Below are 21,742 nucleotides of genomic sequence, written 5' to 3'. Positions count from 1 at the left end.
AGAAATGCTCAATCATACCACAAGAGCACTTGCTCAGCTATGTTCATATCAGCATTGTTTGTAATAGCCAAAACCTGGAAACAACCTAGATGCCCTTCAACTGAAGAATGGATAAAGAAATTGTGGCACATATACACAATGGAATACTACTCAGCAGAGAAAAACAATGACATCATACGGTTTGCATACAAATGGATGGATCTAGAAAAAATCATCCTGAGTGAGGTGACCCAGACTCAGAAAGACAAATATGGTATGTACCCACTCATAGGAAGATACTAGATGTGGAACAAGGATGACTGAACTGCTACTCACATCACCAGTGAGGCTACCTGGAAAACGGGACCCCAAAAAAGACATGGAGAAATGGATGAGATCTACATGAACAGCCTGGTCATGAGTGGGAACAATGAAGAGCGACGGTCGAGGGAAAGAGAGTGAAAGATTATTTTAATAAAGACTTCTTAAGTAAAGCACAATTAAGAGAGGCACTTAGCTAGAGAATAAAACTTCTCCAATAGCATAAGCATGGCTTCTCCAAGGAGCGCTTCTAATGTCTTTAGTTCTTGCTACTCCTATTCTCTGGTCACTCACCTCAGTGCTCGGTGACACCATGATGGTGGTGTTGCCATGAGAAGTGAGACTCTGCTATAGCTGGGAAGGGACACTTTCCCCGATTTAAAGGTTCATGATCTCTTGATACTCTTTCCCAGAAGATTGGTGATTTTTAACTCACTTCTAGACCCATGATGACAGCATCTCCACAAGGATCTGAAGTAACTTTTAAACACCTTGGTCATGTCACAAAAGAAAAAAAAATGAGCAACTCCAAGGAAGCAATTAGGAATTAGAATGGGAACTTTCCTGCCAGTCCTTTGGGCACAAAGCATATAACAGAGAGGCATGCAGCAGGAACAGAGCTCCATTGCTATTAAAGTAGAGGCAAGCTAAATGGCCTTGCCCCAAGAGGGACTTTCCCTATCACCTTGTATCCTAGATAGTGTCCACAACTCAAAACTGTTAGGATGCAAAGACACTCAGGAAAAATGCCTACCTGAGGTGCCTATTAACATATAAAAGGGAAGCATTCAAGAGATGGGACAATATTTCAGTGGATAACAGTGTTTGATGCAGAAAAATCCGATGACCTGAGTTTGTATCTAAAGCACAACATTAGAACACAGTTCCAAGGGCTACAATGATGGCTCAGTGGTTAAGAGCCTTTCCCACTTTTGCAGATGACCAAGGTTCACTCCCAAGCTCAGATGGAACAGCTCATAAGAGCTTGAGATTCCAGATCCCGGGGATCTGATGCCCCTTCTGACATGTAGGAGCTTCTTCACATATGTACACATATATACACTCAAGCACAGACACATGAAATAAAAAAAATTAAAAGGCAGATCCAGTGGCAGAGGCATCTGTCATATGAGCTCCTAAGAGTTTGGAGAATGAAGACAAGAGGATCTCTGTGAGCTTCTGAGCCACCTCATCTGGGGTTCAAAAAATAGAAGAGAGTCTGTCTCAAACAAGGTGGAAGGTAAGGCCCAAAAGCCCTACACAGAGGAAACCACTTACACATAGGACACACAATACACACATGAAACATAACACACAGGAGATACACAGAAGCATCAACATTTATTTACTAACAAGAATTAAGATAACAGCCAATATTTAGGTATCTGGTAAATTTTAGTGAACAAACTGTCAAACCACTCATTTTCTTTACCCACACATGCTACTTGGAAGTGACAACAGAAGGAACAACACAGAAGTTAAATGACAAATTTTCACTGGCTAAGTGCTAGTTAGAAGCCACATGCTTCTTCATGTGCAGACGAGACACTGACCTGGAGCCCTGCTAATCTCTGGTGAGGAAGGTACACAGTTCAGTCTAATTTGTGGCAATTCCTCAGGTGACAATGGTATGTGCATGACTGATGTAAACTGTGGTTACTGGGAGCAGGTGTGGGGCTTCTCTCCTGTGTGAATCTTCTCATGTGCCTGCAGGTTGGTGTTGTGTCTGAAGGACCTTCCACATGTGCTGTATGGGAAAGGATTCTCTGGTTATGTCAGATCTCATGAACTCAGAAGTCTGAGGCTTGATAGAATCCTTTCTGACAAATGGGACAGCCAAATGGCCTCTCATTTCTGTGTCTTCTGTGGTGGACTGAAAGGTTACAGGAATATTTGAAGACTTGGGGAAATTCCTCATATTTGTAAGGTTTGAGGTTTCTGTTGAGTCTTTAGCTCTGACCTGCACATGTGGAGATTATCTCATGGTTCTGGTATACAGGGACAACAGGGACTCTTCTTATAGCTGGAGGTGCCTCGACTTGCTCTTCTGGCATCCTGAGGTGTTTGTTCCAAAGGAAAAACCAACATCTTCAGGCTCAGGATACTGCCTGTTCTCTTTTCATGCCCAGTGGAAATAAGAGAGTTTATGAATCTCTGCTTGGAAAGGGATCCCCTCAAAATACCCCTCTGCTGTCCTGGTTTCCTACTGAACCATTTCCAAGAATGTATCTTGGGGGATCTACAAGGGTGTCCTTGCATTCTCTTGTGCTGGAGTTGTTGCTGATTTCTGTTGTTTCAAAAGTTTTTTGACTTTTTTGAGGAATTGTTCTGAGAAAAAAAGGGCTTCTGTTGTGGAATATTAGTTTAAGATGTGTTATATTTTCTATTCTGTGGAATATTTGTTTAATGATGCAAAGATGTGTTGCATGTGTTTAACTCAGTAAAGCTGTGTTACTTTGCCTGTCTAAATAAAATACCTGGTTGGTCTAATAAAGAGCTGAATGACCAGTAGCTAAGCAGAAAAAGGAATAGGCATAGCTGCCAGGCAGAGAGATAAATAGGAGGAGAAATCTAGGATCAATAGAATAGAAAAATGAGGAGTGAGAAAAGGAGAAAGAAAGTAGGATGCCAGGGGCAGCCACACAGACAGCCAGGGAGTAAGAAGGAAAGAAAGATCTACAGAATAAAGAAAGATAAAAAGCCCAGAGTCAAAATGTTGTTTAAGAGAAATGAGATAATTTAAGTTAGAAAAACTGTCTTGAAACAAGTCATTCTAAGGTCAGGCACTCATAAGTAAGAATAAGTCTCCATGTATTTATTTGGGAACTTGGTAGTGGGCCCCCAAATAGTAAAGAAAAACCAATTACAGGCTTCCTGTCCCTGCATGGAGAAATGAACCTGTAATGGAGATCAGATGACCATTGTCAATGAATCTATGGAAGACAGAAAAACTGCCCTCAACCTGCTTTCACAGGATCCCCAGAGTGTGGGTTGGTTCATCTGTCTATCCCTCGTCTCTAATGATGTCATCCTGGCATTCCCAGGTTCTCTTCCCTAAGTCACTATTCACACTGTGTTTGCAAGTGTTGAGTCACTGTTCCTAAGGGTGGAGGGGGGGGACAAAGATAGTTTCTTGTGAGCTCAGGCCACAATGTTGTCTTCAACTAGTCAAGACATTGAAGGAGGATCAATCAGCCTTTCTTTAAGGGGCCAGCCTCTGTTTTCCGCATGGGCCTAACTTCACCTGATCCTCCCTCACATACATTGTCTCCACAGATGCACATTGCCTCGGCTCTTAGGAACATGACTGGACATTATGGCAGCAGTGTACTTGAAATTGGTTTCAGTCATGAAATTCTCAATTTAAAACAAAGCTCCAAGGAGTATAAATATGGAATTAAACAAACTGTGAAATGAAAACTATGTATACAGTAAGAAACTCAAATATACATCAATGATGGTGGTCGGCATTGTTAATCCCAGCACTTGGGAAGCAGAGGATGTATAATTTCCCTGAGTTCCTGGACATCCAGGGCTACACAATGTAACCATGTCTCAAATAATGAACTGACCAAAAAACAAACATTTAAACAAAAACACCAAAACTCTCAGAAGTCATTTGTACAATGACATCTAGGCATATGTGTATGCATTGTTCAAATTTTTTAATACCTTGGCCATTTCTGTCAATGACTGAGAAGTATAAAAATATAGAACCCAAAATAGGACCCAATATAATTACCTCTCTATTCTTTTTATTCTATTCTATTCTATTCTATTCTATTCTATTCTATTCTATTCTATTCTATTCTATTCTATTCCTTTTTTCAGGATTTGACAATTTGCTGTGACGTACGAGTAATGAAGGTATTTCTTATGGGTGTGTCACTGCTGTGTATGCATGGGAAAGCCAGATTTTAACAGCAGAAACCTTACTCTGCCATTCTGCCAACCCAGCTTTTTAGACAGAGTGCCTTAATGAAATGTACTAGCAAATTTGGAAAGACATGTAACTTCTTTGATCCCTAGTTTCTGCATCACATGTATTGGTATCACATGCTAGTGTTTCAAGACATATTTTTAAGTGTGTGCCAAGGTTCCAACTCAGACTTCATGATTACATTGTAAGCATCTCTCTGACTTAGCCATTTCTAAGACCCCGGGTATCTCCTCTAAAGCTTTAGGTTCTGGCCCAAATGTTAATTCCCCTGTATCTCTGTTACTATGTAAATAAATTACATTTAAGTGTGTCCATAAAACTATCCATAGGTTTATTTTACTTTATTCATGCTAATTTAGGGCACTGGATATTCTCCCTTGTAAGGATTTTGTTGGGGGCAGTACATTCTCATGAATAATAAAAACTACAACACCTTCTCAGTACTTCTTCTCAAAATGATTATCTTCCTGAGTTAGCCATCTCTCACGCCAGGAACTCCCCTTGACAGGAGGCTCTAACACTCATCAAAGAGGCTCTCTGTGAAACTCCCAGGGTTCCTGCCACTTGATTCCCACTTCTCTTTCAAGGCAAATTTGTCCTTATATTTTACAGTTTTGAGAAAAAACTCCAAGACCAGTTGAGAAATCATCTGCTCCTTGCTCTGCTTTCCTGGCTGCAACCATGAGGTAAACATCTCCCAGAATCTTCGCATCTCCTGCTTTGCACAATTATTTGGGGGAAAGTTGAGCTGCGTACCTAAGGAGTTAGAGATCTCTTTTCCAGGCTGGCTTGGAATGAACTCTGTATTCTTTAATTTAAGGTCATTTGCTGGTAACTCTGGCTTAAAAGTGACTTTGAGCTGTGAAGCCGTTCTGATGAGGATCTTCAGAAAGATCCAAATATAACAGTTCCATATTTGTCTTGTAATCTGAGGACCTGTTAACAATTTGTGGATGTGTGGAAGCTATGAATTAAAAAGAGAAGAGACACGTGAATAAAGAAAAAAAACTAAAAATTAACTGTTATAGTTGGCTTCATTGTTATCTGACAAATGCATAAATAACAGCAGCAAAAACAAGCAAGGAAACAAAAAAGCAGAAATTAACCTTTCCAGATGGTTCAGGCTCAGATGGAAGACTAACTCAGGCCCAGCTCTGTGTCTCACATACAATGCCTGTGGCTTCTCCGGAAGAAGATCACATCCGAAGCAAGCATTGAAAGTCATTGTAGTGAAAGGGGACAGTGCCACACTGAGGGAGCATCAAGACTGACTTCCATCTCCAGGGATTCTGATCCTTGGCTCTCATATAGTGTTCATTCCAAACCTGTCAGAAGTTCCTGATTTCCATAGTTTTGATCCCAAATGCTGCAGTGAACAGGGGGAAACCTCTGGCAGTGGAATTAGACAGAAGGCAGTTCCCAGAAGGTGCCTGATGCACAACACAGAAAAGAGAGGCTGAACCAGGTTCAGCTGTGTAGGCAGAGAAAGGTGCCTATATATTATTTTGGAAAAACTTGCTGTTTGATAGACATCTTTTGAGAACTCTAGTCTGGGGAGAAAATAAAATATTCTGTGTGGTCAAAATGAATACATTTTTGATTCCTTCATCTTTTTCTTTCCTTTTCGATTTTTTTTTGGTGTTTGCTTGTTTTTGCTTAAAGGTGTCTTATAAACCAGTATGCTTACAAACTCATTAAGTAATTGAGCATGACCTTGGACTCTAATTCTATTGCTTCTACCTCCCCAGTTCTGGGGTTTCAGAGCTGTTCCACTACTTCAAGCAACCTCTTTTGTGTTGGTCTATTTTGCTTTATTTTGTCTTTTTGATGCAGTGTCTCTCTGTACAGTCCTAGTTGTTCTGGAACTTGCTAAGTAGAGAATACTGGCTTCATATTCACACAGATTCACCTGCCTCTGTACCCTGAGTGCTCAGATTAAAGGTGTGTGTCACTGTCCTAGTTAGAATTTTTATTGCTGTGAAGAAACACCATGACCTCAACAACTCTAACAGAGAAAATATTTAATTAGGGTGGCTCAGTTACAGATTTAGAGGTTCAGTCTATTATCATTATGATGGGTAGTATGGAGGCATGCAGGCAGACGTGGTACTGGAGCTGAGAGTGGGTGGTATTCAAAGGATAGGAAATCTCAAAGTCTTTACCCACAATGATACACTTTTTCAAACAATGTTACACCCACTCCAACCAAGCCATATTTCCTAGTAGTGCCATGAGATTGTGGAGGACAATTATATTCAAACTACCATATTACACTCTCTGATCCACACTGCCTCATAATCATATCAAAATGCAAAATGCATTTAGTCCAACTTTAAAAGCCTTCATAGTCTACCACAGTCTCAACAGTGATTAAAAGTCCAAAGTTCAAAGTGTGTTCTGAGATTCATACAATTTCTTAAATGTAATCCCCTATAAAATCAAAATAAGAAACACATCACATACTTCCAACATACAATGGCACAGGATATATATTACCATTACAAACATAGGAAAGGGAGCATAGTGAGGAAATATTGGACCAAAGCAAGATCAAAAACAGCTGAGCAAATTCCAAATTCTGCACCTTCATGTTTCATGTTGAAATTATCTTCAGATGTCCAACTCTTTTCAACTTTGTTGACTACAACATACTTCTTACTCTTGGGCTCTTTCTACTCCCTGTTAGCAGCTTTTTGCTGCAGGTATCCCACAACTTTGGCATCTCTAATATCTTGGGTTCTCCAAGGCATTTTTGGCCTTCACTCAATGGCCTTTCCAGGCCTCCATTCAAGGACACCCTTGACACATGCCTGGTCTTAGCAGCTTTCCTTAGACTCAGAGGCAAATTCCATAATCCATTTCTTCTATGCTTAAAGCCAGAACCTCATGGTTGAAGCTGCCAGGTTCTGCTCCTTGCTGGTTTGGAACATTCCCCGCCCACCCACTTTAAACAATATCTTTATCAGCTTTCTGTCTTTCAATCCCTCAGCTTAGCTGTCTTGAAACTTGCTCTGTAAACCAGGTGGGCCCCAAATTCAGTGATCTGCCAGCCTCTGCCTTCCCAGTACTGGGAGTAAAGGTGTGCCCCATCACACCCGGCTCTAAGCTTTTCTTCAGTTCCTTTCCCAAGTTGGAAACTTATCTGGGTGAGATCTTGCCTAGAGGTCACCATTACCTTTATTCCATTTCTCAGTCCATTTATCTCCTTGAACACCGGGTTTAGCTCCATTTCACTTCTTGGTGTTCTTTTTTTTTCCCTCGAAATTTACATTTGTATTTTACTCTGCTCAGTTTGTTCCTTTTATAATGAATATAAATATTCATTATAGTTACCAGAGTCTATAATAGACTTTTTTGAGATTTCTTCTGCCAACAGAATTAACTCCAAACTCTTCAATTTAACCTCAGGAAGATTCTTTGAATAAGGTGAAAAGGCAGCTACTTTCTCCATGAAAATATCACAAGAATGAACTTTGGGAAACATAATAAAATTTTTCTCTTCTGAAACTTCTTGATATAGCCCTCCCCATCCCCATAGTCCACCAAATCACAGTCATTATCACTTTTTTCTACACTCCTACTAGTATGGCCCATCAAGCAGCACTTAAAATGTTCAACTGCTTTTCTAATCCATAGTCCCCAAGTCCATATTACTCCAAATAAACACATGGTCAGGCTTATCCCAATACCCCAGTCCATGGTACCAACTTCTGTCTTACTTAGAATTTTTATTGCTGTGAAGGGACACCATGACCATGGCAATTCTTATAAAGAAAACATTTCATTGGGGCAGTTCACTTACAGTTTCAGGGGTTCTGTCTATCATCATCATTGCAGAGAGCATGGTGGCATGCATGCAGACATGGTGCTGGAGCTCAGAGTGCTACATCTTGCAGGCAATAGGAAGTCAACTGACACACTGGGCAGTATCCTGAGCATAGGAAATCTCAAAGCCTGCACCCACAGTTACACACTTCCTTTAAGAAGACCATACCCACTCCAGCAAAGCCATACCTCCTAATACTGCCACTCCTTATAGTATTATGGCAGCCAATTACATTCAAACTACCACAGCCACCATGACTGGTTTTCTAAAAGCACTCTATTTGTTTGGTTGGATTATATGCTGTGAAATTAATATGTTGAGGTTTTCATCACAAAGACTATGGTCTGAATTCAAAAAAGCACAAAAGACAGAACCCTAAATGCCATCATCCCAAAGAAGGCATGAAGTTCAGTGATTAAAAATTCTGAAATCTAAAGTCCACTAATACCAAAACACTGAAAATTTTGAGTGTTGAAATCTCTATGAGAATAGCAGAATATCATTAGGAATCATCTGTATTGATATCTTTTTTTTTTTTTTCTTAAACAGTTTTACCTTAGGTCTCTGGCCACTTAGTCTGTTGTTCTTGCTTACTCAAGCAGTGTTGTATATGGGCTTCTTCTCATGGAGTAGGCCTTATGTTGGTGTTGGTTGGCTTCTCCCACAAGTTACTGCCACAATTACCCTAGAGTATTTTGCAGCAAGGACAGATTGTATATCAAAGATTTTGTGGCTGGCTTGGTGTCTACATTTCTCTTTTGGTATTCTGCAGAGTACCTTCCTGCACCAAAGAGACTAGAATGTAAGGGTGAAGGCTCCATGTTGATACCAGTTCTCCTTCTCCATGTTCAATGACTTGTGTGGGTGTTGTCCTCAGCACTGGGGCCCCACAGTCAGTTTGAGGAAAGCAAACCTTTGTGTCAGAAACAGCCTAGGTTGTTTGGAGATTTCCATGGAACCCCATTGGCCAACAGCTCAATTAAATACAACCCAGTCCTGCCACTAGAAGCCCTCCCTTGTGACAAGAGATGGCCAGTTGAACCTCTGAATCCCCCATTAGTAGAAGTTCTCAAAGGGTTTCCCACATCAATTCCAGTATTTTTCTACTGTACTAGATTTCCATACCACGCCAAAATGCCCAGAATTCCAACAGTCTCTCCCTGCACTCTCTCCCTTCACCCCATCTTCCTCACCACCTCATTACTCCACTCTTGTTCCCACCTACCCAGTCTGCCCAGTCTATTTTATTTCCCCCTCCCAGGGATCCATGTTTCACCCATAGACTCCTTTTTTCCCAATATCTCTATGTGTATGAATTGTAGCTTAGTTATTTTTTTTAATTTTTTTTTTACTTATTGGCTAATCTCTACTTATAAGGGAATACATACCATATTTATCATTTTGTGTTGGGGCTACTTCACTCATGATGATGTTTTTCTAGTTCTATCCATTTTCTTGCAACTTTCTTGATGACATTTTTAACAGCTAAGTAATATACAACTGTGTAAATGTATTACATGTCCTGACCCACTCTTATGTTGAAGAAGAACTAGGTTGTTTTCAGTTTTTGGTTGTTATGAATAAAGCCAAAATGAACTTAGTAGAACAAGTGTTCTTTATGTTGGATGGATAATCCTGTGAGTACATGCCCAAGAGTAGCATACCTAGATCTTGAGGTATACCAATTCCCAATTTCCTAGAAGTCTTCCTTTATAATCTTCCACATTCCTCAAATCCTTTCTAATCCTCTCCTATTCCCTACCCACTGAAATTATTTTCTTTCTCCTTATGAACAACAAAAGCAAAGACACAAGCAATTGGAAAAAAATCACTGAAACAATATAGTGTCCAATCTGTGTTGGCCAACTATTCCTGATATGAAGCCTGCTCTTGAGTGTGGTTAATATACACAATGTCACTCCATTGACGAAAACTGACTTTTTTCTCCTAGCATGTTTCAATTATAAATAGCTTCTTGGTTAGAGGTAGAAATTTAACAAATTTTTATCAAAGGTAGAATTAAACTGCAAGATGAAAGGAAGCAATGAATAAATAGATAAAAGAAAGAATGAATAAATAAGAAAAAGAATTCCAACTTAATGAGGGATAACCTTTGGGATTTTATGGAAGTGATTAGATTTTTATAGGAAGGGATAGACCACATACTTTTCTGTACCCAATAGTAAACAATCTCCAATTCTTGTTAAATAATTCAAGTCTCAATTCTAATCACAGCAATATAGTCAAGTCGCCCACCCATGTCAGTCTCCCTTGTAATTATCAGTGTTGTGACATGAAAATAATTGTCATCTGCATGCTGTGTGATGACAGAATAGCAACTGCTGGACTGAAAGGCTGAGTCTGTCCTGTGTTGAGATGAGATTCTGGACCCTCAGTTATAGGTTTATGACTCCTGGGTCTCCTTTTCTACTACAGGAATGATTTCCAGCTCAACTCTAGATCCATAACACCATCTACATAGGGGGCAGAGAAAACTTTTAAATGACTTTCCACCAATTACATGTCAGTGCAAAGGTGTCCACATCACCAGAGCAAATCCAATGAAGCAATTAGGAGTAATTACGAAGAAAACATCACTGTGAGCCTCCAGTGTTACAGGGAATACAGAAGGCACAAAGGGCCAATGAAAAGACTATGAAATTGGTTACATGACCTTGATGCCTATGGGACAGGTTGAGAGCTTTTCCCAATGCCCAGACATCCTTGGAGATTTTTTAACTCTGAAGAACAAATGAATGAACAGGCATGAAAAAAGTAGATGCAGTAGATAACCTATCTCTCTCATTCTTTAAATTACATTTTCTAAAAGAGAGATTAATACCCAGATAGATTAATACAGTTGTCATCCTTTTTTTTTTACAAACTCTACTTTATTCCTTTCCATGTTTATAAAATAATTTATATGGATAGCTAAATGTGTACCCTCTCATTTAGAGATTTTGCTTTGAAACTCCTTATAAGAGCAATGTAGTGCACATGCTCATATGTTGGCTGGTACAAACTTCAGAAGAAATTATGTTTATAGGAGCAAATTTCATTAATTCTTTGAGATTATAATATATATACACAATGTACTTTGATCATGTTTGTCACCTTAAATTCACTCCTAAGTCCTCTAGATTTATCCCCACATTCCCAACCCCTCACAATTTCATATCCTCCATGTTATAAAACCCTCCAAATCCAATTTCTGCTCTCCATATACTCATAGATATGTGAGGCCATCCACTAGCACTTGCTTGAACGACGAGGGGCCACACCCTTAAGGAAACTTAATCTTCCTACCTCAGATGACATGAACTGTCCATAGCTCCTCAGTCAGGGATCCACTCTCAGGAACTCCTTTCTGTTCAAGAATGTTGAATAATCTGATCTTGTACAGATCTCATGCAGGCAACCAAGTGATTGTGAGATCACAAGTGCTGTGGTCCTGTCACAGACAGTAGATATTGTTTTTCTCTGATTCCCCCATGACATCTGCCTCTTGAAGTCTTTCCAATCTTTTCCATGATATTACCTGAACTTTGTGGTGAGGAGGCTAATACAGATATCCCATTTGTGACAGATCATTACAGAGTCATTTAGTCTCTGCTCTTTGGTCAGTGTGATAACCACCTTCACAGTACAAAGAAACTCCTCTGATGAGTTCTGAGTGCTGAACTAATCTAGTGGTATAGATATATGAATTTAAATGGCAGTTTGGCACTGTGTCCACTTACACAAATAATAGCAGTAATTTCATGCATGGGACCTGTGAGTTCTGGCCAGAATTGCAGCATCCAGAATGTATTTCTTCTTGAAGACCCAAGTCCTAAATCCAGCCCTTGATAGATGACCCCAATAACAGTTGTGCTACCTTTTACCTAAGGATATATCTTACTATGCCAGTCAAGGATTAATATTCTCTTGGAGTTTTATGTCAATTATTAATGTATATGAATTTATCTCCTAATGGTAAACCATGGATTTAAAGGTGGGTAAAATTTGCCTATTCAAAACTGTAATAATTAAAGTCTTATTTGGGGGTGTCAAGTTGACAATATGGACTAGTGAGGTTACTCTTCTTTGCCCATGTAAGTGTGACAATGTTTAAGAGAAGTTCAATTTAAGGAAGAAAAACCCACTTTGAATTGGAGTGATACCATGCCATAGGCTGATGGAGAGGTTTAATAAAAAGGGACAAAGGGAAAAAATGAAGTGCGCACAGGCATTCCTATCACTGCTGCCTGACTGCGAACTCAACAGTGACATACACCTTCAGCTCTCTCACCACAACTCCAGCTTCCCTCACTGCTGCTCCCTTACCATGATGGACACTGCCTCCAGACTGCTGTGAACAAATCTTTCCTATTTGAGTTACCTTTGTCTGGCATTTTGTCACAGTAACAAGAAAGAAAAATAACATATCCATCAAATGCTTTCCCTTGTTTCCTAAGTTCCTGTGTCTTTGCTGCTTTGTAAGATATGGTGTGTGTGTGTGTGTGTGTGTGTGTGTGTGTTTGTGTGTGCTTTTCGAAAGTAACATTTTTTTTCCAATTCCATATTTTGAAAATGTTTCCTCTAAATTTCTTTTTTTTCCTTTTATTTTATTTCACAATATCATTCAGTTCTACATATTAGCCATGGACTCCCTTGTTCTCCACCTTCTTGCCCCCCTCCCCTGCCCCCCAGCCCATCGCCCATTCACACCTCCTCCAGGGCAAAGCCTCCCCGAGGACTGAGATCGACCTGGTAGACTAAGTCCAGGCAGGTCCAGTCCCCTCCTCCCAGATTGAGCCAAGCATCCCTGCATAAGTCCCAGGTTTCAAACAGCGAACTCATGCAATGAGCACAGGACCCGGTACCACTGCCTAGATGCCTCCCAAACAGATCAAGCCAATCAACTTTCTCACCTATTCAGAGGGCCTGATCCAGTTGGGGGCCCCTCAGCCTTTGGTTCATAGTTCATGTGTTTCCATTCGTTTGGCTATTTGTCCCTGTGCTTTATCCAACCTTGGTTTCAACAATTCTCGCTCATATAAACCCTCCTATTTCTCACTAATTAGACTCCTGCAATACTTCCAAAGAAGCAAAAGTGAGAAGTTTTATTATTTTAGTTAATTGTCTTTTAAAAAATGTTAGGATGTGAGATAATTTCAAGCTCATAGAAAAATTGCAAAAGCTAGTAAAAAGTTTTCTCATCCAATGTTACTCCTATTCTAATGCAAGATAAGACTGTTTTCTGGCATAGTGGACATTCTGGAGGCAAATGGTTGCCTGGCAAATGCAGTGCCTGGGATCCAGACCTAGCATAGTTTACAATATATGCCAAATAAAGAGGTTATTATAAATTTCCTACCAGAAACAGTATTGCACCATGTAACCACAGTTGAATTATGAAACCCCATATATTTCTATCTGTGTAGCAACATTGTCTCATCTCTTAACACCTTTCACATTTTCCCAATAATCAAAAAGGTTCCTCCTTGTGGAAAAAAAAACACTCTCCTGAAATATCTAAGCCAAGACTAACTGTAGCATTTAGTAACCTTCCTTCTTTAGAGCATGTTCACATCCAAATTGTGTTTTATGGAAATAAGATACAGTAATAAGAAAAACTACAGACTAGAAGAAACAACAAAATTAGAATAAAATTTTCATTTTGGGGGGTGTTGGAAGAACAAATGGTAACATCTGTAAGATGCAGAGAAAGCTCACAGATAATGCATTAGACAAGAGATTAAGAATTAAACCAGAGAAGAATTAAGAATGCTCAGTTTCATACAAACACAACTAAGGAAAATTGTCCTCTTTCTTGAAAAAGGGAAATGGAAGAAAGACTAAAGATGAGCTATCTGAATGAAAGAAACTTAAACCTGTAGAAACAGACTGTCTAAACAGACTCAAGGAGGGCACTCAAGGTTTGGTGGTGTCACTGTTATTTAGAAATAATATGTCAATGCCTGTTAACAATGGTGTTAAAACTCAGGATTGAAAGTCTCTGCCCCATGTTCATGTGTTTGTTGTTGTTTTGTTTTTGGTTTTTGGTTTTTTTGGAGACAGGGTTTCTCTTTGTAGCTTTGAGCCTTTCCTGGATCTCTCTCTGTAGACCAGGCTGGCCTTGAACTCACAAAGATCTGCCTGCCTCTGCCTCCTGAGTGCTGGGTTTAAAGGCATGTACCACCACTGCCTGGCTTGTTTATTTTATTTTATTTAAATGTGTTAACATGTAGCTCCCCCACACCATGGAAAAGATGAAGGTTTTATCCCCCAGTGGGAAGGACTTGGGTGATTAGGGTGTACATTCTCTAGGGACCAGAAGACCCAGTTTGCAGAATAAGAGAAATTTTCTCCAAGGAAAATTATTATAAATAAAGTATATTATTAATTTTACTCCTCAGGGAAAGCCAGAGGTTAGAGGAATATTTTCAGGAAGAAATGAGTTTGTGTAACAAACAGAATTATACACAAATAAAACATTTCGATGAACCTTCTAGAGAGTGGATGTTATAGAACATGGCATGGAGCAGCTAGAGTCATGGAGTTAGTCATGTGAATAAAATAAAACAAATGTGACTCAAGTGGAGACAGGCTTTATTTTTTATTTTAAAGCATGTCTTAATAGTACATAGCAATAGATTGCATCATGATATTTTCACACATGTGCATTAGTTGTTTGTGTCCTATTCATTCTTCACTGTCTCATCTATGTCCCTGTTTCCTGCTCTCTAGTTCTTTTCCTCTTCTCAGTAGTTCATTTTTCACTCTGACTCTTTTATGTTCCTTGATTTCACATGAATGAAAATGTAATATTTGCATTTCTGAGGCTAATTTTCTTAAGCTGATTTCTGATCCCTCCATTTTTCTACAAAACTTTCAGACTAGTGATGATGATACTTGAAGGATTATAGTTTCTACATATGAGAAGCGAAAAAAAAAACCAGTATGAAGCTGGAGAGCAGGTTCAGTGGTTAAAGAGCATTTAGTGAACTTCTAGAGGAACTGAGTTTAGTTTCCACCAATCACATTAAGTGACTCCTACTACCTGTAATTCAAGTTCCAGAGAATCCAGGATGCTCCTCTTGTCTCTGTGGGCAGCAGGATTTACATGGTAACATATATATGCTGAGGCACACACAGCTACACAAAATAAAAAAAAATGTAATGAAACTTCTCAGGGCTGGGGAGATGGCTTGGTGCTTAAGAGCACTGATTGCTCTTCCAGAGGATACAGGCTCTATGTCCAGCACTCAATGGTGGCTCAAAATCACCTGTAACTCCAGTCCATAATGGTTGAACACCCTCTTCTGACCTCTGCAGTTTTGCATGTGGTACATAGACATTCATGTAGGAAAAAATATGCATGCATGCAAAATAAAAACACCTCATCTACACCCATTAGAGCTGAAAAAGTTCCTGTTACTTCAGATAATATCAGGACTCCCATACATATTTTTTCATATTGACCTATACTTTGACAATTGTCACCTAGTAATTTGCATAATATGATGATTCCACAAGTATGAACAATTCTCATTATTGGATAGGAAATTCTGTAAGAAAATGCTATAATAAAATGATTATTGATCAGACCATCTGACACAGGAAACAGGAATGGGATGCTCAATATCTTCAAAAGGCAGTCTTAGCATTATAAAAAAGATAAAAAAAATATGCCAATATATATGAAAGGACAAATAAACAGGGCTCATGTCATACTTGGAGGAAGCTATCTCTTACTACAGCAGGGTAAAAACAGGCTAGAAATAGACTTGATATTGCTGATGAGAACAAAGGGGCAAACTATGGGAAAGCAAATTTCTAGATATAGAAATACACTTTCTACCCATAGCATTGGACCTTTGGAGGAGGTCCTAAAGACAAGCCGGATGGATGACACTGAGTAAGAGATGGCGAATGTGCACACCAGGATGAGGATAGTTTGGGTGGCTCTGTCCTCAGGTGAGACTTTCAGAAAGTGGTGAGCACTGTGGATATGCTTGACTTGTTTCTTATGTTGGTAGAGGAGACTCACCATGGAGAAACTTGAGCAGGCCATGAGACCCAGACACAGGCCATCAGAGAAGCACAGTAAGAACATGTACAGTGCAACTGCCACATTGCCAGAAACAAACCATGAGCAGTACCCATTACTCACTAAGTTAGTCATATTTTTCTTGTAAATGGGGCCTAATACTCTTGCTGGAGTCAAGATGTTTAACAGCATGTGCACAAGCCAGCTGAGAGAGCAGGAGGGACCAATGTACTTGGTGATTCTGTGTTTAAACTTGTGCACCTGGAGTTGTTGGGGCTGATTGTGATTGCTTGGAAGCTACTCAATAGGCACATGGCATACAGGGACATCCCTCTCATTACTCGGTAAATATACATTACCAATTTACATCCAATGTCATCCAGGAAATCCTTGAATCCAAAGTGTGCCATTGTCTGTGGAATACTTTTTGTGATGAGAGACAAAGAGTTGGCAAAAGTCAAGTGCTCTAGGATCAGGTCTTTGGGCATTAAATGCTTTCCAGTGAATATCAAAATGACATAGTAAAATATTATTGAGGAATTGCCAAGCATGCCCACTGTAATCTGAGAGAAGAGGAAAATTCCCATTGCCAAGTTTGCAGGAGTCATTTTCATTCCTATGAAAAAGGTAAATAATTGTATCCCAGTCAACAGACTCTAGAAATACATTAGGAGTGTACATTATTTCATGAAGTTAGCTTAAATACAACATTCACCACTTTATTGGATTTATATAGCTATCTCAATGAAAAAGAATGTTAAAGGAGAGTTTTCTCTGTTATTGTAAGGGGAAATATTAGGTATGTTTACTAAAGATGTATGTTTTCCCTGGACATGATGGTAGCACCTTTAATTTTAGGACTCAGGAGACAGAGGCAGACAGATCTATAAATTTGCAGCTAATCTGATCTATAGAGGCAGTTCCAAGAGAGTGAATTCCACACACAGAGAAACCCATTCTTAAAAATCTAAAGTAAATGAATTAATTAGAATATTATTTTATTCATTGTTTTTGACTAAACACAATGATTTTGGGTTAATTTTCAAAGAGCTAATTTTTAAAACATGCTATCATTCCTGAAACTCACATGAAACAGATTTCAAATTTCACCCAGAGAAACAACAGAAAATATTGAAAATCATATTTACAATGATTGATTAAATATTCATACTATTTAAAGAATACTTCATTGTACGATTTATCTTGTTTTTAATTATGTGTGTGTTTGGGAGCCCCCAAATGAGTGTGAGTGACAACAGAGGCCAGAAGCTTGGCATCTTCTACAGATGGATTTGTAGACAGTTGTGAGCCACTGGTAGGAGCTAGGAACTGAACACAGATCCAAATTAACAGATGTATGTACTATTAATCAATGACTACTCACTCTACCATAAAATGAATATTTGAAAATAAACTTGAAAATCTGAAATATAAAAAAAAAAAACTGGGTTCCAGACTTTGTTACAATTCCTAAAATCACTTCAGAGATTTCCAGCATGTTTCAAAATGAGGCTCATCATCACCAGTAATTAAGGGAATACAATGAGGGGATGCACATCTAAATTGCAATGAGAGATCATCACATACTGTATAAACAGGTATAATTAAAACAGGTAAACATAAATATAGGAGATAAAGCTGCTGAGCATATGGAGGAAAAGAACCTTAGTGTAGAATGCATAGGAAAATAAAATATAGAAGCTATAATTTAGTATTGTTATTCTTCTACAAAATTAGAAAATAGCTACCAAGATCCATTTGGAGTGTTACTGAATCTCCCTCATGTTGTGTCATCAACTTTTCTTATTCTTAATGGCAAATGCTGTTCAAGGATCTGCAGACATGAGCAGATACAAAGCCACACAAGGAATGACTAGTGTTGAGCAAGAACAATAAATGAGAGATCTGGTATTCCCTACGACTGCCCTGCTAAGTCTCAGCTGTTCTCATGGAGAATCTCAGAAAGACACAGTCACTTCCTTATTGAATGTTTGGTGTGACTCAGTTGGTTGTCAGACATGCTGACCCAGCATGAGTATGTGTAAATTGATATCCACCTGTAAAAGAATGGGCCTAGGTCTATATCCCCTCACACTGCAGAAAAAAATAGTGATAAATTAAACAAAAACTGAAATACTAAAACTCTCAGAGAAAAAAATGTTAGTAATATAAAATATAGGTAGATACAACAAGGCTAATAAGTGCAGGAAATGCACCAAGAATAAATGCATGGAGTTTCGGGAATTTAAATGCTTTCTGCACATTTAAGGTTACTACCAGCTGAGTGGAGATATAACCTACAGAATGGAAGAAAATCATGGACTTCTGTATTTCACTCAGTGGCTTAAAACATAGACTGTATAAAGGAAAATAAAGAATAAACAGTCACTCCACAAACTTTCCAGTCAACAAACAAGTTAATGAAATGGACAAGAATTTCTTTAAAGAATAACCACACATTTCCCAAGTAAATGCTTTTTTAAAAATATTCAGCAAAGCCTGATATTTTGGGTTGAGACAGAATGGGAGGTCTTATCTTTTTGGAGGAGGGAATGGAGTATATGATGAGGGGGAGATGAGGGTAGCAGAAGGAGGGATGAGAGCAGGATCTGTGGTTGGTATGTAAAATGAATGATTTTTTAAAGAAAAACGTGTTCAACACACTTGGCTACCAGAGAAATGCAAACTACAAATACTTTGAGACTCCATTGTCCCCCTGAAAATGATCAACAAGAGAATAGACAACAACAAATGTTGATAATGATGTGGAAAAGGAATCCTCACTCTATATGTGTAGGAGGGTAAAGTGCTATGTTCAGTGTAGAGATAAATACAAAGATTTTTCAAAATAAAAATAGGACTACAATATGACACAGCTATGTAATTTCTGGACGTACACCCAAAGGTCTCAATGTCCTACCACAGAGATGCTTGCACATCCACGTGAGCTGCTGCAGTACTCACAATAGTGAGGAAATGATGTCCATCCTAGATGTTCATCTGCAGATAATAGAACTGTGGTATCCACACACAGTAGGATTTTGTTCATCTGTAAAGGAAAATGAAATCATGAAATTTTCTGGAACTACATAGAGAAGTGGTTCTGTGCTATGCAACCAGAAAGGCGATCAAAAGATGAGGGAAAGGGAACTATTGGGGAAAGAAGAGGAGGGGAAACAGGGCAATTGTGTCATTAAAGTGAAAAGGATTCTAAAGAATAGGTAGAGGGTTCAGAGGGTATTGGAGGAACAGAAGAGAAGAGGAGAATCGAAAATAAACTTGTTTGAAAATGTCATAATGAAAGCTAATACTATATATGTTAATAAAACTCTAAGCTAAAATAAAAGATTATGCTTTCAATGTAAATTATGCTGTATACTAATGACAGTTTTGAGTACAACCTGGTCTACAAAGACAGTTCTAGGACAGCCATAGCTACAAAAAGAAACCCTAACTTTATTGGGGCAGGTTCAACACTCCCTCCCCACCTCCAACCCTCCACCAGAACATCAAGGCTGTCCAAAGTGTCCCAACATAGGTAACGTGCCCCAAAAAGCCAGCTCATGCACCAGGGATGGATTCTATCCTATTGCGAGGGGGCCCCTTAAGCAGATCAAGCTGCACAACTGTCCTGCATTTGACCTTTTCCATGGAAGGACTTGGGTGATGGTTGGGGGTGAAGCCTGAGGGGGTGGGAGGAGGGAAGAGAGGGAGATTTGTGGTCAGTATGTCAAATGAATAAAATATTTCTTAACAAAAAATTAAAATAAGCTCACAGCTACAAACATAAAAAAGAAAGAAAGAAAATGTTATTATGAAAAACCAAAACACAAATCAAACCAAAACAGAACAAAAAACTGAAAACTTGGAGGAGACATTCAGAAAGAGATAGAGAAAGGGGGAGGGAGATGGAGATGGAGGCAGAGACAAAGACAGAGGCTGACTAACTAAAGATAAAAGCATGGAAGGCGGTGATATCAGTGATAAGAGAAACTTGGTAACAGCTTATGGAAGAAAAGTGTTTACACATGCTAGGGAGAATTAGAGACCATCTACTTTTCCCTGAGTTGAAAATAGCTCCAATTTTATGCAAAAGCCTTTTCAAATTCCCACCTTCAAAACCAATACCTGAGACCCTTGTCCCTACCATGTCTGTTTTTTTTTAATCAACTTTGTTTCTCTCAATTGCTGTATCTGTTTGTCATCCCACCTTTCTTCCTTCTTTTCTTCCCTCCTTCCTTCTTTTCTTTCCTACTTCCTTCCTACCCTCCCATCTCCTTTCCTTTCAGCAGAGCTGTTGAAATAATTCTTAATGTAGATATTAAGTACAACTAAGATAAAGAGGGGCACTAGTGAAGAAAGTAAGGTGATTTCAAGAAGATGAGCGTGGCTTCTCCGAGGAGTGCTTTCTAATGTCTTTACTTCTGGTCACTCACCTCAGTGCGGGATGGTAGCATGATGGTGTGTATCACCGTGAGAAGTGAGACTCTGCTATGACTGTGATGAGATATTCTCCATCCTTTAAATGTTCATGATCTCCTGGTGCTCTTTCCCGGAGGAGTGGTGATTTCCAGCTCAACCCAAGACACATGACAGCATCTCCACAAGGGTCTTAAGGAACTTTTAAACAACTTGGTCCTGAATTCCTGTCAGAAAACAAAACGAGAGAGAGAGAGAGTGAGAGAGAGAGAGAGAGAGAGAGAGAGAGAGAGAGAGAGAGAGAGAGGGAGGGAGGAGGGAGGGAGGGAGGGAGGGAGGGAGGAGGGAGGGAGGGAGGGAGAGAGAGAGAGAGAGAGAGAGAGAGAGAGAGAGAGAGCAATTAGGAATCAGGACTGAAACTTTTCTGTCAGTCCTTGGAGCACAAAGCTTATGTCAGAGAATCATGCAGAAGGAACAAGACTTTGTTGCTATTAAAGTATAAGCAAGTGGCATAGTCTTGCCCTTGGAGGGCCTTTCCCTGTCACACCTTTCCCTGTCTAGATATTTCAACATCTCAATATTATTTTGCCCTAAAGACACTCAAAAAATGGCTGAGGTGCCTATTAACATGTGAACGAAGATGCTGGCTGCTACAACCTCACAGAATTGCAAGTACCTCTTACAGACTCCTCTCAGCACTTCTCAACCCTCCCCAACCTAAACCTCTCTAGCCTCTGAGCTTCTCTTACCTTCTCTCAGCCTCTCTTGCCTATAAACACAGACATTCTTTTCCATATCCTCTTGGGCTCTTGTTTCTTCTTTTGGTCTTCCTTCTCTAGGTTCTTCTCTTGGCTCCCTTGGTCCTCCATACTAACTCTTTTCTTTCTCCCCATCTCCCCTCTTATTACCAGTTAGGTATACTGGGCACCTCTAGTGTACTACTTTCTCTCACTGCTCTGGACTCTTCAGATCCCACTGGCTCTTCTCCCCTTAACATCTATAATTAAAAACCTCCTTTCTGGGCACAACCCATGCCCAGGAACCCCTAACCCAACATTCCCCCAGTTGCCAGCCAGCAGTGAAGACTCGTGCAGGCAGGCCCCACACCCAAACCTCCAACTGGAGCTTGCAATCTATAAGACACGCCCACCCCAAATCCTCACATCCCCCTGTGACCTCTGCAGCTTCCTGAAACAGAATCTGCCAGCCCATGTTGGACACA

At 39.5% G+C, this 21,742-nt stretch overlaps 1 pseudogene; it reads right to left on the bottom strand.

The window, feature by feature from the left end:
* Window positions 1-15,795: 15,795 nt before the first annotated feature.
* LOC114710908 lies at window positions 15,796-16,730 on the bottom strand (annotated as a pseudogene).
* Between the last annotated feature and the right edge of the window lie 5,012 nt (window positions 16,731-21,742).

The sequence above is a fragment of the Peromyscus leucopus genome, chromosome 1 (genome assembly GCF_004664715.2).
Source record: "Peromyscus leucopus breed LL Stock chromosome 1, UCI_PerLeu_2.1, whole genome shotgun sequence".
NCBI classification, from domain to species: Eukaryota; Metazoa; Chordata; class Mammalia; order Rodentia; family Cricetidae; genus Peromyscus; species Peromyscus leucopus.
Note: the sequence above shows the minus strand (reverse complement) of the source record. Positions and strands in the feature narration are given on the sequence as shown.